General features: G+C 38.8%; 1 protein-coding gene across 2 annotated transcripts in view; it reads right to left on the bottom strand.

Moving 5' to 3' along the window:
- The window catches only part of LOC124171061, a 78,181-nt gene that overhangs the window by 853 nt on the left and 57,945 nt on the right, over positions 1-19,383 (bottom strand). The window lies entirely within an intron of this gene.

The raw sequence follows: 19,383 nt of genomic DNA, 5'->3' as shown, positions 1-19,383 counted from the left end.
CAACAGTAAATCAGAATCAAATATCGAGGATGTAGCTTCACTACCTCAAGTTAGAATTATAACTTTAAGCATTTCATTTCCTACACAGAAATAACGTTAATAATCAATTAATGTAGACTCGAATTCATGTCGTAGAAGTGTAACAGGTGCTATCATCAGGATGAGAATTTTTGGGAATGCCTCATGTCATCCATTGAAATAAAGATGGGGTCCTTCATTGTTTCCATCAATGCATCAATGTATATTTGGGTGTGGCTCTCCATTAGTGCTAGCCAAAATCTGAGTTTTCTTAATCCATCCGTGACTGTGCATCTTTTCTTAATCCATCCGTAACTCAATTACCCCAAATTATGTTCATGCAGCATAATTTTTTTATTTTGTACTTTTCATATTTTTTGTATTTGAGCGCAACCACTTTGTTGTTATTTTGGTGATTAATGAAATTTTATACTTAAAGTTTCTATTGAAAACTTTAATTTTTATTGGTAGGGTAAATAAGGTACGCTGCACAGCTGTTGGTGGGAAGTCATTAAAATGTGGGACTTGTTGCCTGTGTGGGGTAATGTAGTCACCCCAGCATTCTTTCTTCACTGTATATTTCACTCATCTCATAAAAATATAATAATAATATATATTGACGGGTATTGATAACCCATTTCAAACATATTGAAAGTACAGAATTTCACATAATGAATAAACATCATGCAAAACACAGAGAAAAATTATCAATCTTAATGAAGAAAATAATTAAAATTATATTGAACATAAATTAAAAAATAAAGTTCACTCCAAAATCTAAGACTATCAATTACACCAAATGAATATGTCTTTAATATTATGCAATATTGTTCAAAAGCTTCTTGAGCTGGTCACTTGAAAGCCTAAATAAGTCGATGTCCTTAGGGATGGAATTAGAATCACGCATTAATTTTGATAATGGCGAAAAGAAAGAATAATTGGTGGAGTGATATGGTATACTAAAAATGACAGGGTTTCTCAAACCATTGGTTGGCACCTTGAATGTAATGGCCTGTAGTAATTCAGGCACATCTATGGAACTCATAATTAGCCTATGTAAAAATATGATACCGAGATTCCTTCTCCGCACACATAGCGGTTTAAGATTTAAAATAGAGAGGATAGCCTCATTGTCTAGATTATGAAGAACAAACCTGTACTTCAAAAATTTAAGAAATTTATTCTGCACTCTTTCAAGTAAATTAATACGAATTTTGTAATGAGGCGACCAGACGCAGGAACAGTACTCAACAATAGATCTGACTAGTGAAACATATAACACTTTTAAACAGTTTAAACTATCCCTAAAATCACGACAAAACCTGAAAATAAAGCCTAAGGTTTTTAAAGCTTTAGCTTGAATTATGGAATAATGCAAGTTAAATTGAAGTTTGGAGTCAAAAGTGACCCCTAAATCCTTTATGAACTTAACTTCCTTTAAGGAATGACCCTTTAAAGAATATAAGTAGGTGATGGATGTTGATCCCCGGTTAAATGATATGTAAAAACATTTGTCAGTATTCAATGCCATTGCATTACCTTCCCTCCATTTTATCAATCCATCCAAACTCCTCTGTAACTTAAAGCAGTCATCAGATGAATTAATAGTGGCAAATATCTTTAAATCATCAGCATAAAGCAAGCATTGAGATGGACTAATACTGAGACCAATATCATTAATGAATAGGTTGAATAACGAAGGTCCTAAGTGGGAGCCCTGTGGAACTCCAGATGTTACCTTGTATGCCTCAGATTTGACTTGACCTAACCTAACGAATTGATAGCGATTAGAGAGGTAGCTCTTAATCCAATCTAGCAGATTACCAAAAATACCCAGAGTTTCCAATTTGGCTAACAATACTTTATGGTTGACCTTGTCAAAGGCTTTACTGAAATCAGTATAGATGACATCAGTTTGTTTACCCTGATCAAAACCAGATATAATGTTATTCTGTAGCATTAATAAGTTAGAAGTAGTAGATCTGCCCTTATAGAAACCATGCTGATGTTGGTCAATAATATGTCTTAGTACAGGTTCCAAATTATCAACCACTAAGCTTTCAAGCAGTTTGGCAAAATAGGATTGTATCACAACAGGACGATAGTTTTTTATATTGTTTCTTTGACCATTTTTAAAGACAGAGATTACCGATGATAATTTGAGTACATCAGGAAATGAGCCACAATTCAGTGACATGTTGAACAGAATAAAAAGTGGATATAGTAGGGATTTACAACAATTTTTGATTAGTATAGGAGGAATGTCATCAGGCCCCCGACCTTTTGTTGTACCTACAGACCTCAGTTTCTTATCAATTTCCTTAACAGATAAATGCAATTTAGACAGTGAAATATCATTTTGGAAACTGAACTTAGGATTGACATCAAGGTCTGCGTGACTGAACATAGATGAAAAGTGCTTTGCAAATAATTCAGATATTTCACTCTTTGACTCAGCAACATTGTCATCCAAATGCATGCTTTCAGGGAAGCCACATGTTTTCCTAACTAATTAACATAAGACCAAAAAGAGTGCGCATTGTCAACTAATGATTCCCCAACCTCCTTGATGTAATGTTGTAAATTTAAATTGCAACTAAGGTGTGTTTTCTTTTATGTATGTTTTTGTATCTCGTTTGTTTATGAGTGTCAATTTTTTTTTTTGGTACTTCCGGTTCAATGCTAGTTTAATGGCTGTCGTGTCAATAAACGTGTTGTGACGCATAATGCGGATCCAAGTTTATCTCTCTTATTATGGCATTAAATGAAACATCCCAACAGGTTATGGGCCCAGAACGTTTCGAAATGCCTGGATACATTGAAACGTAGAGAGAAACGGTTAGAAATAGTTATATTTTTTTGTCTCATGGTGAAGTTTTTTATAATCGGTGCGAGTGTTTCAGTTTAACTATGTCGGCGACTAAGAGTTCGCGTTTAGCCACTTTGGTGGAGAAACTGAAAGAAAAAGATGATTATATGAACTGGAAGTTCAGCATGCAGCTCATTTTAATGAGAGAGAAGCTGTGGACTTACGCCACGACTCCGCTAACTACGGATGCTGACGCAACGGTGAAGGAAAAGGACACTGATGCTTGGTCCTTAATTTGCCTTCATGTGGATAAATCCCTCTATCCGTACGTGCAAAATACCACAACGGCAAATGAAGCTTGGAAGTCGCTGGAAGATTTGTTCGAGGGAAAGACAAAGACGCGGTGGATGAACTTATGGGATGCTTTGCTGGATGCAAGGTTAACGAAGCATAACGGTAACGTTCAGGAGTACGTTACCTCCATCCTGGAGCTAACAAATAAGTTAGCAAGTATGGGGAAACCTGCAGATGACGGCTTGGTTGCACTAATCATGCTCAGGGGTTTACCGAAAGTGTGTTTGCCATACCGTATGGGGATTGAGGCGACAACGTCGGATAAGGATTTCACCACCAGCACCATCAAGGAGAAGCTCCTCAATGGCAGCCTGGATGAATATCTAAAGTTGGAGAATGCGGAGGAGGAGTCCGTGTTGTTCACCAGGAACCTGAAGGGCCAGCATTCATTCGGTAAGCCGCCGAAGGAAAGGGAATCGACGTCGAAGTCGTCGAATTACAAGTCGGAATGTCCCATGAACGAGGCGAAAAAGGATTCGTCTTTACTATGTGCTCTAGGTGTGTCCTCATTCAGTAAAGATGACTGGATTATAGATTCAGGTGCATCAGCTCACATGACCCCACACAAGGTTTTAATGCGTGATTATAAGCACGGAGTTGAAGGGCACAGTGTGCAATGTGCTGATGACTCCACCCTGGTGAGCACAGGGAAAGGAAATGTGCTAGTGAAATTCTCTGACCAAGTGATCAAACCTATCAAAGATGTAACTCTAGTGCCTGGATTAGCCACCAACTTAATATCTGTTTCCCAGTTGGCGAAAAAGGGTTTTACAGTGGTGTTTGGTCATGATGGCTGCAAAATATATGACCAAGGAAACTGTAAAATTAAGGGTAAAGCTGATTTTTCCGGTACTTTTTCAGAGGGTATATTTAAGTTAGATGTCCAAGAGCCTGTACCAGTTGACATTGCATGTGCTGTTGGTGATATTTCAAAGGTTTTGTGGCACAGAAGGCTTGGGCATGTCCTCTCTGATTCAGCTCTGAATATTATTGTGAAGGAGCATGGCGTGGAATTAGAATGTTGTGACTTAAAATTAAGTAATGATTGTATTCCTTGTTTGCTGGGTAAGCACCACAGATTCCCATTTCCTAAGGGTTCAGTCACTCGTGTTGATAATGTCTTAGATCTAGTGCACATGGATCTCTGTGGTCCAATGAGTGATATATCTGTGGGTGGGGCAAAGTACATGTTTGTTCTAGTTGATGATCATTCCAGAAAATTGTTTTGCTATTTTTTGAAGTCCAAAACTGAAACTTTTGATAGATTCTGTGAGTTTAAAACTTGGGCAGGGAATAGAACTGACCGAAAGTTAAAGGTCATAAGATCTGATAATGGTCGTGAGTTTGTCAATCATAAGTTTGAATCCTTTTTAAGGCAGCATGGAATCATAATAATAATTTTTATTGGTCAATAGTATTCAGAAATACATGGACCTCGTCAGATAAAAGTAATACAAAAATGTACAAGAGAAATGACATACAATCAAATATATAGGTTACATCAAAATACAATGTCATCAGTACTGTAAGTAAAAAATTCATCAATAGAATATAAAGGATGAATGACAAGCCATGCATGGGTCACCCTCTTGAATGTAGATAAACTGGTCATTCTAACTGTAATGGGTAGGTGGTTAAACAACCTAATGCTTTGATTAGGAAGGGAAGATTTGGTTTTCGTTAGTCGGCACTGGTTTATGGATAAGAAGTCCTTATTTCTTGTACTATAAGTGTGCGTTTCACATCTTTTTGGGGAAGATATCAAGATTTTCTTTCACAAATATCAGAGCTTTATACACATACATACTATAAACAGTTAAAATTTTCAATTTCATAAAAAGAGGACGACAGTGATCCTTAGACAGGCATTTGGTGAGTATTCTAGTGGCCTTTTTTTGTAGCAGAAATACAGATTTTATGTCAGGGGCATTCCCCCATATTTCCAGACCATAGTCTAAATGGCTGTTAAAAAATGAAAAATATATACAACGCATGAAATCAGAAGGGATTGTCAAGCTTAGCTTTCTTAGGATAAAGAGAGCTTTGGATAGCTTTTTGTTTACTTCAGTGATGTGATAGCTCCAGCTAAGTTTAGTATCGAGGTAAAACCCAAGTAACTTAGTAGGCTTCAGGTTACCTGAGGTAGGCTTCAGGCTACAGATAAGCTTTTGCGTTTTTTCCTTGTTTAGTAGAAAGCCATTTACTCTAAACCAGTCATCAGCTATTGTTAGATGATTTTATGCCCTTTCTACAGCGGAGGCAGTACTTTTACAAACATCCATTAGGGTTGTATCATCTGCGTAGAGAATGCAGTTAGAGGGATTACGATGCGGTAAGTCATTGATCATTACTATGAACAAGATGGGACCCAGGACAGACCCCTGAGGAACACCAAATTGAGTAGGGAGGAAAGAGGACTGCACTCCCTTCATTTCAACACACTGTTGGCACTGCGAAAGATATGACTGAAAGAGTGTTAACTCCACTCCTGAGACCCCATAGTATTTCAATTTTTCCAGTAATATAGAATGAGAAACACAATCGAAGGCCTTAGAGAGATCACAAAGGGTAAGGGCAACAGATAATTGGTCTTCATAAGAGTTGTGAATGATATTGGTGATATATTGGAGGGCTTGTGTGGTGGTTTTACCTTTACGGAAACCATATTGAAATGAACTGAAAAAACCACTATTTTCTAAATGGTTGTATAACTGAGATTTAATAATCACCTCAAAGATTTTACCAAAGATCGGTATGACTGAAATAGGGCGATATGAGTTGGGGTCATCCTTGGGGCCTTTTTTGTATACTGGGGTCACTTTTGAGTATTTGAGATGATGCGGAAAGACACCAGATTGAAGACAAGTATTGATGATAATACTGAGAGGCTCAGTTATAGATTCATTTAAGCTCTTGAGAAGATTGTTAGAGAGGCCATAAATGTCCTCGCTGTTGGAGTTTTTTAGAGATTTTATTACCTTAAGCATCAGACTAGCACCCCATATACCCCTGAACAGAATGGTGTAGCAGAACGTGCTAATCGCACAACATGTGAAATGGCTCGATGCATGTTGTTTGATTCAGGCTTGCCTAAGGGTTATTGGGCGGAGGCCTGTAACACTGCAGTCTACATTAAAAACCGTGTACCACATAGAGCCATTCAGGGTAAGACACCACAAGAGTTGTGGAGAGGAAAATTTTCATCTTTAAAACATTTGAGAGTTTTTGGGTGTCCCGCGTATGACCACGTTCCTGACCAGAAAAGAGGTAAGTGGGATGCTAAAGGGAAAAGATTAATTTTTGTTGGGTATTGTGAGTCAACAAAGGGTTACAGGTTGATTGATCCTAAGAATCCCTCAAAAGTGATCATAGCCAGAAATGTTGTTTTCTTAGAAAACTTTGATAGACAAAATTTGTTGGATGAAAGTGTTCCCAGTAAGGTTGAGAAAAATGGGGTGTACCATTTTTTATCTTTTTTCCCAAGTAATGAACCCAATTTGCCTGAAAATAATGTTGAATCAATTGGGATTAATGAAAGGATTGAAGGTCAAGATTGTGTCTTGGGTAGGGAATTGCATTCTGATATCCTAAGTGTAGAAGATGGTGATGGATCTTTTGAAGTTGGGGAATCGAATGTGGAAGGGGAAAGAAGGTACCCATTAAGAATTAGGACCCCTAAACAGTACCCTGACTTTGTAACCTCTCTTTTAGCATTGGGCAGTTCTGTAAGTAGTAAGGATCCCATATCAGTTGATGAGGCTTTGACTGGCCCAGAAAGGTCATTTTGGAAGAAAGCAATGAATGATGAAATGCAGTCCTTTGAGTTAAACAAAGTATGGGACTTGGTGACCTTACCGGCTGGGGCTAAAGTGGTGGGGAACAAGTGGGTTTTTAAGAGGAAGCAGACATTTTGACTAAGCCATTAGGCAAGGTCAAGCATAGAAACTGTATGCAAGGACTATGCATGGCGTCAATTTATGGGGAGGTGTTGTAAATTTAAATTGCCGCCGAGGTGTGTTATATTTTATGTATGTTTTTGTATCTCGTTTGTTTATGAGTGTCAATTTTTTTTTTTGGTACTTCCGGTTCAATGCTAGTGTCATGGCTGTCGTGTCAATAAACGTGTTGTGACGCATAATGCGGATCCAAGTTTATCTCTCTTATTATGGCATTAAATGAAACATCCCAACATGTAACTCTTATAACACTGGGCAGAAAGAAACTTGCACTGCTTTCTGATTAACATGAATGCACAGTAATCCTCCTGAGCTCCTGTGAGTTTGGATTTCAAATGGAGAGACATTTTAGTTTTGATTAAGGATCTCAATTCAGGAATGAACCACTTTGGAAAGGATGATGTGTACACAGATCTCAGAGGAGTATACCGATAGACAGTATCATACAATATATCATAAAATTTTGAAAAAGCATCATTAACATTGAGGTCACACAGTATTCCAGCCCAATTTACTGACTCTAAATAGAAATTTATAGCGTTAAAATCACAATGTTTGTAATCATAAAAGAATATTGGACAATTTTCAGCAACCATATACTCATTTGGGAGAGTGATACTCAAAGCAGGATGATGAGAATCACAACCCACCAAAGGTGACTGGGAGTAAGTAACATTGGCACAATTATTTTGAGTAAATACCAAGTCAAGGATCCTGCCTAATGAGTTACGACACTTATTGATTTGGTAACATTGCAGCAGAGAAAAAGATTCAATAATGTACTTAGCTGCAGGTGGAATAGTCACATCACATTCACCGGGATTGTATATGCCACTAGTATCTCCCATCTCCTGAATTCTGGCAAATTATAGTCCCTGAAAAACATGACGTCCGAAAAGGATCTGGAGGAAAAAGCTTCTTCCACTGTCATGCAGTGATTACAGTACACTTCCCAAGTGGCATTTGGTGGTAAATATACGGCCCCAATGAGGATATTCAAGTTTCCACATCCCACCAAAACAAACAGCTGTTCAACATTGCACATCGAAGAGGGAAGCAAGGAGCTGGTCATGCTGGATTTTACTGCTGGATTTTATATTTCATAATTGCCACAATTCATATTTTATAACTTTGCATGCTTGTATTTATGAGAAATTCATCTCAGTTCTTCTTCACGGTGTGGGTAGATACCAACTTCTCCAGGAATGTAGCTTCGTACAGTTGGAGAAGTTGCTCTGCATTACCAAGTTACCGCACCTCACCAATAGTGAAATTGACAATTGGTTTAGAAGTCAGCAGTACCATTGAAACTTTGTTCTTTTATTACTGGAATTATAAAATGATTTTTCGGCGATTATCTAATTCATAAAATTTTATTGAGGTTTCTTGGGAAAAGAAACTTTTTTCATGCTATTATTTCGGGAGGCAACTTTTTTTTAGATGAGTTCACATTTACCACTAATAAAGAGTAAACATGAAAACTGTTACTAAATTAGTGGTAACGGGGATACCTGGGGGGTTGTTTGTGGTAGTTTTTGTTGTATTTGAATTTGGTGCTTTGAAATAAATGAGACTCGATTGGCTTGACCGGCACGCCGCCTATCCCGGCTTCTCAGCTGAGTTGTGAGCTCGAAGCCAGTTGCTACCCTACCTGCCGCCGAGCCAGTCGGACTCGCTGAGCTGTCAATCACGTGTGTAAAATCATTGAGCCCGGTACACCACAAATGGCGACGAGGATAAACTATGTGGAAACTAGCATTATGTAACAGATCGATAACGGCTAGGATAAAGGAAGTAATTCTGTGTGATCCAGTAATTCTGAAATGGCTGGAGTAATAGGCTCGGTTGGCGAGTTTGATAGTACGATAGACACGTGGTCGTCGTATGTCGAACGATTTGAATTGTTCCTGGAATGTAACGAGATAAATGCGAGTAAGAAAGTGAGTACTCTCTTAACCGTTGTGGGAGTTAAAACATTTAATTTGATTCGTGATTTGTGCACGCCGAACAAACCATCGTCAAAGACGTATGGCGAGTTAGTAAAGCTGGTAGAGGACCATCTTTACCCGGCACCATCATTTATTGCTGAGCCTTACAAATTCAGCAAGAGAAATCAAAATGAGGGGGAGACGGTAGCTGATTACATCGCAAGCCTCAAAAAGCTGTCAATATATTGCCAGTTCGGGTCTTCCTTAAATGACTATTTAAGGGATCGCCTAGTAAGTGGCATCAGGAATGAGTCGACGAAACAGCGACTACTTGCAGAGGCCAGCTTGAGTTTCGAGCAGGCAGTCAAGATTGCCAGCTCAGTGGAGGCAGCAGAGAAGAACGCAGCAGCCTTGGCTGTCCAAGGAGTCGACAACGGCGGCCGAGTACAGCACATCGCATCATGGAGGGCAACGCAAAGGATCAACAACCCTACATCGACCAGGTCAAACTCGGTGTCCAGGGATGGTGGTGTGAAGTGTTTCTGTTGTGGGCAAATTGGGCATGTAAAGAATCAGTGTAGATTGTATGGTGTTACTTGCCATAAGTGTGGGAAGAAAAACCACATTGCCAAGGTTTGTCGATCGACGAGTGCGATGACAAGTGCGACAACTGTGCGTAATAATAGTTACGGCCATTCCAGACCACCAAAATGTAAGTCTTTTAATAAGTCTATGTTAAAGCCAAAACACAATTTCGTGGGTTCGGAAAAATGTTCCGATACGCCAAGTGCTTTTTGTGTGGGAAATCAAGCTGACGATTTTCACATCGAAGATATTCAGCATATGTTTGTCATGTATGAGGAACATACCGAGAAAGTCAAAGTTGACCCAATAAAGGTAGATATTGTCGTTCAGGGTGAAATGACTACGTTCGAAGTAGACACAGGAGCAAGTGTGACTGTTATTAGTGATACATTTTACAAGAATAATCTAAGTTCTTGTACGCTTTACCCTAGCGAGTTAAAGCTATGTTCCTATACCAATCAACCGATTGTTCCAATTGGTAAAATTAAAGTCAAGGTCAGCTATCAGAATGTAAATAAACTTCTTGATATGTATGTAATCCAAGGGGGATCACATCTGTTAATAGGACGTGATTGGCTTAAAATATTGGGCATAGACATTTCCTTCAAAAATAAATCCGATCTTTACGGGATTAGCGATTCAAGTAAAATATTTGATAACTTTGATTTAATGGTTAACAATTTAGTAAAAAAGTTCCCTGAAGTTTTTACCAATAAATTAGGCCAGTACAAAGGCGAACCAGTAGAATTAATTCTGAAAGAGAGCGCTAAGCCGAAATATTTCAAGCCAAGACCCATTCCCTTTTCCTTGAAGTCAAAGGTTGAGAGCGAATTGCAACGTCTAGTGGACGAAAAAGTGCTAATGCCTGTACGTAGCTGTAATTGGGGTACGCCAATTGTGCCCGTGTTAAAAGCTAATGGTGACATCAGAATCTGTGGGGATTTTAAGGTCACACTAAACCAGTATTTGGAGGTTGATAAATACCCCATACCTCGCATTGAGGATTTATTTGTAAGCATGCATAAAGGTCGGCATTTTAGCAAAATTGATTTAAGCAATGCATTTATGCAATTGACCTTAGATTCTGAGTCACAGAAGCTTTGTACTATTAGCACACATAAGGGTCTCTTCTCTTATTGCAGAGTGCCCTATGGTATTTCGAGTGCTCCAGGAGTATTTCAAAAGGCCATTGAACAAACCTTAGCAGGGTTAGAAGGTACTGTTGTGTTTTTAGATGACATTTTGGTTAGTGCACCGGATACTAAAACTCATTATGAGCGATTGGAGGCTGTGTGTAAACGTCTTAGTGAATGTGGTCTAACAGTAAAAAAGGAAAAATGTAAATTTTTTGCAAGTAAGGTTGAATATTTAGGGTTTAAAATCGATAAAGACGGATTGCACACATCCCAAGATAAAATATCTGCGATTGTGAATGCACCCATACCAAAATCAGTCAATGAAGTTCGAGCATTTATTGGTCTTGTGAATTATTATTCTAAGTTTATTAAAAACATATCAACCATTTTAAATCCTATGTATAAACTTCTACGTAAAGATGTTCCGTTCAAATTTGGCAAAGACTGTCTTTATGCATTCAATGAAGTGAAGAAAATCTTGACGCAAGCACCTGTGTTGGCACACTATGATCCAACACTGCCCGTGAAATTGGCAGTTGACGCCAGCTCCACCGGACTTGGTGCTGTTTTAAGCATAGTCACTCAGGAGGGTGTCGAAAGGCCAGTTGCATTTCATTCGCGAACCTTATCTCCTGCCGAGTGTGGGTACTCGCAGATAGATAAGGAGGCATTAGCAGTTGTTTTTGGCATCAAGAAGTTCAACCAATATTTGTACCGACGGAAGTTTACTTTATGTACCGATCACAGACCCTTAGTAAGCATTTTCGGCCCAAAAAGGGGATTACCTGTTTTTGCCGCGAGTAGACTGCAGAGATATGCTTTGTTTTTATCAGGGTATAATTTTGATGTTCAGTACGTTAAATCTGAAAAACATGGTAATGCTGACGCTCTTTCACGTATGCCATTACCTGACTTACACTCTGTTAATGAAGAAACAAAATTGGTAGGAACTTATTTGCATTGTATAGCTGAGAGTTCCGTACCACTAAATTTTGAACATGTAATAAAAGAAACACAGGGTGACCCTATCTTAAAGAAGGTGTATAATTATGTAATGAATGGGTGGCCTAACTTTATCTCAGAGGAAAATAGTGAGTTACAGCCATATTTCTTAAGGAAAGACGAACTGACTGTAGAGCATGGTATTATTATGTGGGGGTACAAAATTGTTGTTCCAAGTAAATTGCGTGACTATGTTCTGAACGAATTGCATTCGGGTCATCTAGGTATTGTAAAGATGAAATCTGTGGCTAGAAATTATGTTTGGTTCCCTAATATTGATAGACGAATAGAAGACCTAGCTAACAATTGCTCGCCTTGCCTTAGAGAACGTTCTAGCCCTCCCAAGAGTGAACTTCATGTGTGGCATTATCCCGCTTCTCCTTGGGAGAGGTTACATGTGGATTACTTGGGCCCTTTTAAAGGAAAGATGTATTTAGTGGTGATTGATGCTCATACTAAGTGGCTTGAGGTATTTGAAGTTAGCTCTACCTCGGCTAAGGTAACCATAGAAAAGCTCAGAGAGCTATTTTCAAGATTTGGACTACTTGTTTCCTTACATTCCGATAATGGTCCACCTTTCACTTCATTAGAATTTAGAAATTTTATGGTATCAAATGATGTGAAGCACTCATTTTCGCCGCCATACCACCCTCGATCTAATGGCCAGGCGGAGAGTTCTGTTAAGTATGCTAAGCATAAGTTAAGTTGCGCTTTTGTAGAAAATGCAGATGTAAATATTGCCCTGAGTAATATATTGTTTAGTTACAGAAACTCTATTCATAGTACTACGAATGAAACCCCTGCTAAACTAATGTTTGGCAGACCTTTAAGATCCAGACTAGATCTATTGAGGCCTAATGTGGTCAAGAGAGTGGAACTTAAGCAAGAAAAACAAAAAGAGTATTTTGGTGTTAAGAAAACAAGGATTTTGTTTGAAAATCAACCTGTTCTAATTAGGGATTATCGCTGTAAAGACAAATGGGTTGGAGGGATCGTATTAAAACAATTAAGTGGTGTAATGTATTCTGTAATGTTCAATTCTGGTTTTGTTTGTAACAGACATATTGATCAGCTCATTGGGATGAATTCCAGCTCAGTGTATGCCAATTCTGATGATGTTAAAACGGGTGATTTCAATGTCAATAACGATGCAGTAGCGGAGAGGTTCCCAAACAAAAACAACCTTTCTCCTCACTCCTCACCCACCTCTAGCATTCCCAGTACGCCACGTTTGCCTCACCCATCCCCATCGCTGCAATCCCCGGTTCCTTCTCACTCTGACACTCAGTCAAATGCAAGTGTTCCATCTCCAAACGAGGGATCAGCTGTTGATAAAAGATACCCTCAGCGCATTAGGAAGCCGGTTGATAGATTTCAATCGCAATGATCTTGTTTATTTGGTTATATTTGAGGGTTTAGTTGGTGTTTATATTAGTTTTTATAGTTTATGCATTGTTACACTGCTATTGTTATTGCTTTATATTTCCAAATATGTGTTTCCAAGGAGTTGTTAAATTTTTGTTTATTGAAACAAATTTATTTTTTTGTTATTAAGTTTTGTTCTATGATGTAACCATTTTTGAAAGGGAGGAATTGTTGTATTTGAATTTGGTGCTTTGAAATAAATGAGACTCGATTGGCTTGACCGGCACGCCGCCTATCCCGGCTTCTCAGCTGAGTTGTGAGCTCGAAGCCAGTTGCTACCCTACCTGCCGCCGAGCCAGTCGGACTCGCTGAGCTGTCAATCACGTGTGTAAAATCATTACACACGTGATTGACACCCGGTACACCACAGTTTTCAAGGCACAGTCACGAAAAGGTTAAGGAGAAAGGTCATGACAGAGACACACTGTGAATCTTCCCCAAGAGATGGCACTACTACCGTGGGAAAGCTCAGCAACATTATGTTGCACATTCCCCAAAATCTGCTATCCCCCTCCCACCAGCTGGCGCACCCCACTGGGCTTTTCCTCCTCTCCAAGACCATCCAACAAACCTCAGACACACCTAATCTTGGCTCAACGCAAGGTTTAATGTTACCTCTAAAATAACCTTTTCCTATAACCCTTTCAAAAATCAAAGAAAAATGTTAAATATAATGAAGCACATTTTGGGGCCAGAAGAAGACTTGTGGTTGTTATGAATTAACTATGTCTAATTAATTTTTGCATGGCATTTAGATGTAGTCACAAGTACGTAGCTTTTATCCATACTCATTTGTTATTGTTTTAAGGTATAGATAAAACTTGTGCAAAAATTAAGGTAAGCACTAATTTTGTAGAAAAATTTCATCCTAAATACACAAACATACTTCAAACTATTTTTTAAAAGGATAATGTTTAACAATTTGTCTCGTCCACATAAATCAGCTGGGTTAACCCATTTTTTCCGTGTTCCAAATTTAGGACAAAAAATCTTGATCTTACGAATTGACTATATCTTTTTTCCAATAGAATATATTAAAATAATATGACTTTCATTAGAAGGGGATAACATGAATACTGCCATCATTGCAATTTTACTGCTCCCCAGCCATTATTTTTTAAACTACAAGAAGCAGAATTTATAGTTTAAAATTTCTCATGCCATGAATATTGATTTTTGAGTTATAACACTTTTTGATACAGGGATAATGACTTTCTTTCTGGTCATTATATTGTGCAAAATATCTATTTTATGATATAAGACAATTTGATAATATGTTTTCATGCTAACATTGTTATACCAACAAAAACAACAGTCTTCCATTTCTGGAACACTGGGAACGGTTGTTGGTGCACCCTTTTCATTGAGCTTATAATTTGTACGACAATCGAAATCCACGACCTTGTGGAACTGTTTTTATTCCGCTTTTGAAATTAAGCGTAACATCACAATAGTTTGGGAGTAGTAATGCTGCAGAAAAAGAGTACAATGTCGCAAGACTCGTCTGGATCATGAACTTCAGTCCCCATTTAGAAGCCAAGGGGAGAGGACACGGTTGGCTCTAGCAGTAGAGAGCAGTTTCAGAGCAATGACAAACCACGGAAGATATTTTCCAATTATTTCCATTATGCACCATTATTTATTCTATTTAAATTGTTAATACTTTGCTAATATTTATTTTATGAAAAAGCAATAATCAGAAAAGTAAAACCATAATTTTTTTGGTATCTCGACTATCTTCATCAGATTAAAAATTATTTATAATAATAATAATAACAACTTTTATTTGCCCAAGGGATACATCGTGGGCAAGCTCCAAGTATATAAGGCACGTCAAAATGTATGTAAAATGTATAAATACATTTTTTTCCGAAAAATTCTAATAGGTTTATTTACTTAATATGTACTCAGAATATTGGAATATGACAAAGAAATAACGAGAGCAGACATTTTTTTCACGTCTTATTTTCCCATCTGATGATGGTGTATGAAGTGTGGCAGAGGGTGGTGATGAATATAAAGGAGGCAATATGAGCAATGCAAATGGATAGAAGCAGGGGCTAAATCTGAATTTGTGTGCCAAGGACAAAATTGCAGAACATGAAGTGATGATAGAGATTAGTACCCTGTGGCCTGTCAGCCTTGTAAGAATCAATTGATTTTCAGGAATGAACGAAAAAGGATTCGGTGTAGGAGTTACCTGCATTTGTATCACCCCGAAATAACCAACAGAAACCTTCTGATCCAGTGTCATGTTTTGAGCTTTTTCTCGATGACGAGGCATGTAAATTAAAAAAATATATTCTTGATATATACTCGAGCTCGCGGCTGAGCTTTAAGCCACCGAGTGCGTCCACCGGGTTGCGGATGGTGGGTCAACCTCTAGATATAGAGGTTAGCTGCGATATAAGCAAGTTTACTCGTCGAATAAGCAGTCGTGGACAAAAAGCGGCTTTTATCCGAGGTGGTATGGGTCTATCCCTGGGTGAGATAGGCCATCTAAATGATACACTAAACCTGCGAAGATACCGTGACTTGGCGATGAGAGGCCGCCAACAATTATGCCTCACATCACCCGGAGGAGAGGGCAGCAGCTCTTCTTCATATGAGTGAAGGTGGAGATCACGATGGTCAGTACAGCGACACTCATTGCACTTCAGGCGTGGTAGCATTTACTTTAACGGCTGTAGTACTGCGATGTGGAAGGCAAGGGGAAACCACCACATTATTATCCCGAGGAGGCACAGCTACTCCAACTTTAAATTGTCTGACATGATGGAATTCTCTCAGGTAAAAAATTCCGGAGGTAAACTAGTCCCCCATTCGGATCTCCGGGCGGGGACTACCTGAGAGGGTACATCGGTCAATTGTGATAAAGTTATGAGGATAGGTACATGGAACGTGAGATCACTCAGGACTTGCAGTAAGCTAGAAAACCTTAAAGTGGAAATGGAAAGATTGAATATCGACGTGCTAGGAATCAGCGAAATGAAATGGCCTGAGGAGGGAGACTTTTGGAGTGGAAGCTATAGGATTATACACACAGGATCCCTGAATGGTAATGCTGGGGTTGGGATAATGCTCAGAAAGAGCGCCGGAATGCGTGTGAAAAGCTTCCTACAGTACAATGAAAGGATAGTTATGGTGAAGATAGAGACTAAGCCGGTAGATACCGTAGTGGTACAGGTCTACATGCCCACGACAGACTACGAGGATGAAGAAGTTGAAGACGTCTACGATGATATAAAAGAAGTAATCAAAATGGTAAGGGGTGAAGAAAACCTAATTGTTTTAGGTGATTGGAACGCTGTCGTCGGCGAAGGCCAGGATGGAAGAATAACCGGAAAATATGGATTAGGAAATAGAAATGAAAGAGGAGAAAGGCTGTTAGAGTTCTGCACAGAACACAAATTAGTGGTTGCCAACACTCTATTTAAGAATCACATGCGAAGAAGATACACATGGAAAATGCCAGGAGACAAAAGAAGATTTCAACTAGACTATATTTTAGTGAAGCAGAGGTTTAGAAACCAGATAAAGGACTGTAAAAGCTACCCGAGGGCAGATATCGATAGTGATCATAATCTAGTGATGATGAAATGCCATCTGAAATTCAAGAAATTGAAGAAATCAGCAAAGAACACCTGGCAATTAGAGAAACCTAAGGAGCCAAAAAATCAACAGGCCTTTCAGGAAGTAGTGGAGCGCAAGATAGGACTAGATCAGTCTGAAAACTCAGTTGAGAATAACTGGACTACCTTAAGAAGTGGATTTCAGGAGGCCGCTAGAGAAGTTCTAGGGATAAGAAAATGTGTTAAGAAAAAGCCATGGATCACGGATGAAATCCTAGACCTCATTGAAGAGAGGAGAAAGTATAAGAATACGAATACTGAGGAAGGACAGGCTTGCTACAAGAGAATAAGGAACGAGATTTGCCGCCAAGCGAGGAAAGCCAGAGAAGCGTGGATGAGGAACATATGTGAGGACGTACAAAATAACCTCGTAAAAGGGAAAGTGGAAGCGGCCTATAGAATAGTGAGGAACCATTTCAAGGAACGAAACACAAAATGTAATAGCATAAGGGACAGGAATGGAAACATTCTAATTGAAAACGAAGACAAAGCCGAGAGATGGAAGGAATACCTGGAGAAATTATACAACGGGAGCAAACTTAGCTCAAAAGTTCTCGAAGAGGAAAGTGAAGTTGAAAAGGATGACATTGGAGCAAGCATCTTAAGATTGGAATTTGACGCTGCAGTAAGAGACCTGCGAAAGAATAAGGCCCAAGGAATAGATGACATTCTAGCAGAGTTAATAAAAAATGCAGGAGAAAAGGTCTTAACTCAACTGTATAAAACTATCTGCGATATGTACTCAACAGGAGATTTACCTAGTGACTTCGAGAAGAACATCATCATTCCCATACCCAAAAAGAAGATAGCTTAGAAGTGCGAAGAACTTAGGACCATAAGCCTGACGACACATGCGTCGAAGATTCTGACAAGAATCATTTACAGGAGAATTGAACTAAGAGCAGAAGAATTCCTGGAGGAGGACCAATTCGGATTTAGGAAAAGCAGGGGCACAAGGGAAGCAATTTTGGCTCTTAGGATGATCATAGAGAAGAGAATGGAGAAAAAAAAACCAACCTTCATAGCATTTGTCGATTTAGAGAAGGCCTTTGATAACGTGGAATGGAATTCAATGCTTAGAATTTTGAAAGAAATCGGCGTACTCTACAATGATCGTAGAATTATTCATAGTTTGTATAAAAACCAAGTAGCTGTGATCAAATGTGGACCAAACGGTGCAGAAGCGAGAATAAGAAAAGGGGTGAGACAAGGTTGTGCGCTTTCCCCCTTAATTTTTAATGTTTACATAGAGAAAGCCATCAACGAAATCAAGCAGAAAGCTTCGGGTGTCAATATCCACGGAGAAAAAATTAGTATGCTGTGATTTGCTGACGACATAGCAGTCATAGCCGAGACAGAGAAGGATTTGAAGAAGACGTTGACAAACATGGAAAGGATAATGGCCAGATATCAGCTGAAAATCAACAAAAAGAAGACTAAGATATTAGTTTGCAGTAAAAGAGAGGAGGCTAAAACAAACATCAACCTAGGAAAGCATAAGCTTGAAGAGGTGAACGAGTTCTCTTACCTGGGAAGCCGAATTACCATCGATGGACATAACAAGAAAGAAATACACAGTAGAATAGCGCAGGCGAAGAGGGCTTTCTACAAAAAGAAGAATCTTCTTACAGCTGAAAATACCAGCATAGAAGTAAGGAAACAATTCATCAGATGCTACATATGGAGTATGTTTCTCTATGGAAGCGAGGCTTGGACGTTGACAGCAGCAGAGAAGTCAAGAGTGGAAGCATTCGAAATGTGGTGCTACCGAAGAATGATGAAGATAAAATGGATTGACCGTGTGAGTAACCAGGAAGTGCTAAGGAGAGTAGGAGAAAAGAGAAGCCTCCTAAAAACATTAAGCAGAAGAAGGGACAACTTAGTTGGCCACATTTTGAGGCACGATGGTCTGATGAAGACAATCGTTGAAGGACAAGTGGAAGGGAAAAAGGGCAAGGGACGGCCCCGAATGAGTTATATCGGACAGGTTATAAAGGATGTAAAAGAGAATAAATATGTAGCTATGAAGAGATTAGCGGATAGGAGAGAGAAATGGAGAGCTGCGTCAAACCAATCTTAAGATTGTTGACTAATGATGATGATGATGATATACTCGAGAGCAAAAGGATAAACATTACTATTAAATTGTATAGTTATTCTATATTTCTGTTGTTTTCTGCTGGTTAATTTCATGTGTATTTTGTTTTTCTTTTGTCTAATGCATTAGTGTGCACTCTGCAATGTATTCGTGCGCACTAATGGCACTGTGCATGTCTTCTGTGATGCGATGGTGCAAGTATCTGCAAATATCTTATTTCTGCGATGAAAACCTTGCCCGAATCATCCATATTTCAACAATTACTTTGAAACTGACTATGTAAATGCTTTATTGATTCCATTCCTCTATGTGCGTATGTCACTGTTTGCAGTTGGGGTACGGTGGGAAACGGATTCTGAGTGTGTCAATAGACTGCTTTTTGATGCCATGAGAAGAAATAAATTTGAACTCGTAAAGCTTTTCATTCATTGCTTTGGTAA

This window comes from Ischnura elegans, chromosome X (genome assembly GCF_921293095.1).
Source record: "Ischnura elegans chromosome X, ioIscEleg1.1, whole genome shotgun sequence".
NCBI lineage: Eukaryota > Metazoa > Arthropoda > Insecta > Odonata > Coenagrionidae > Ischnura > Ischnura elegans.
This window is presented reverse-complemented; position numbering and strand designations above follow the sequence as displayed.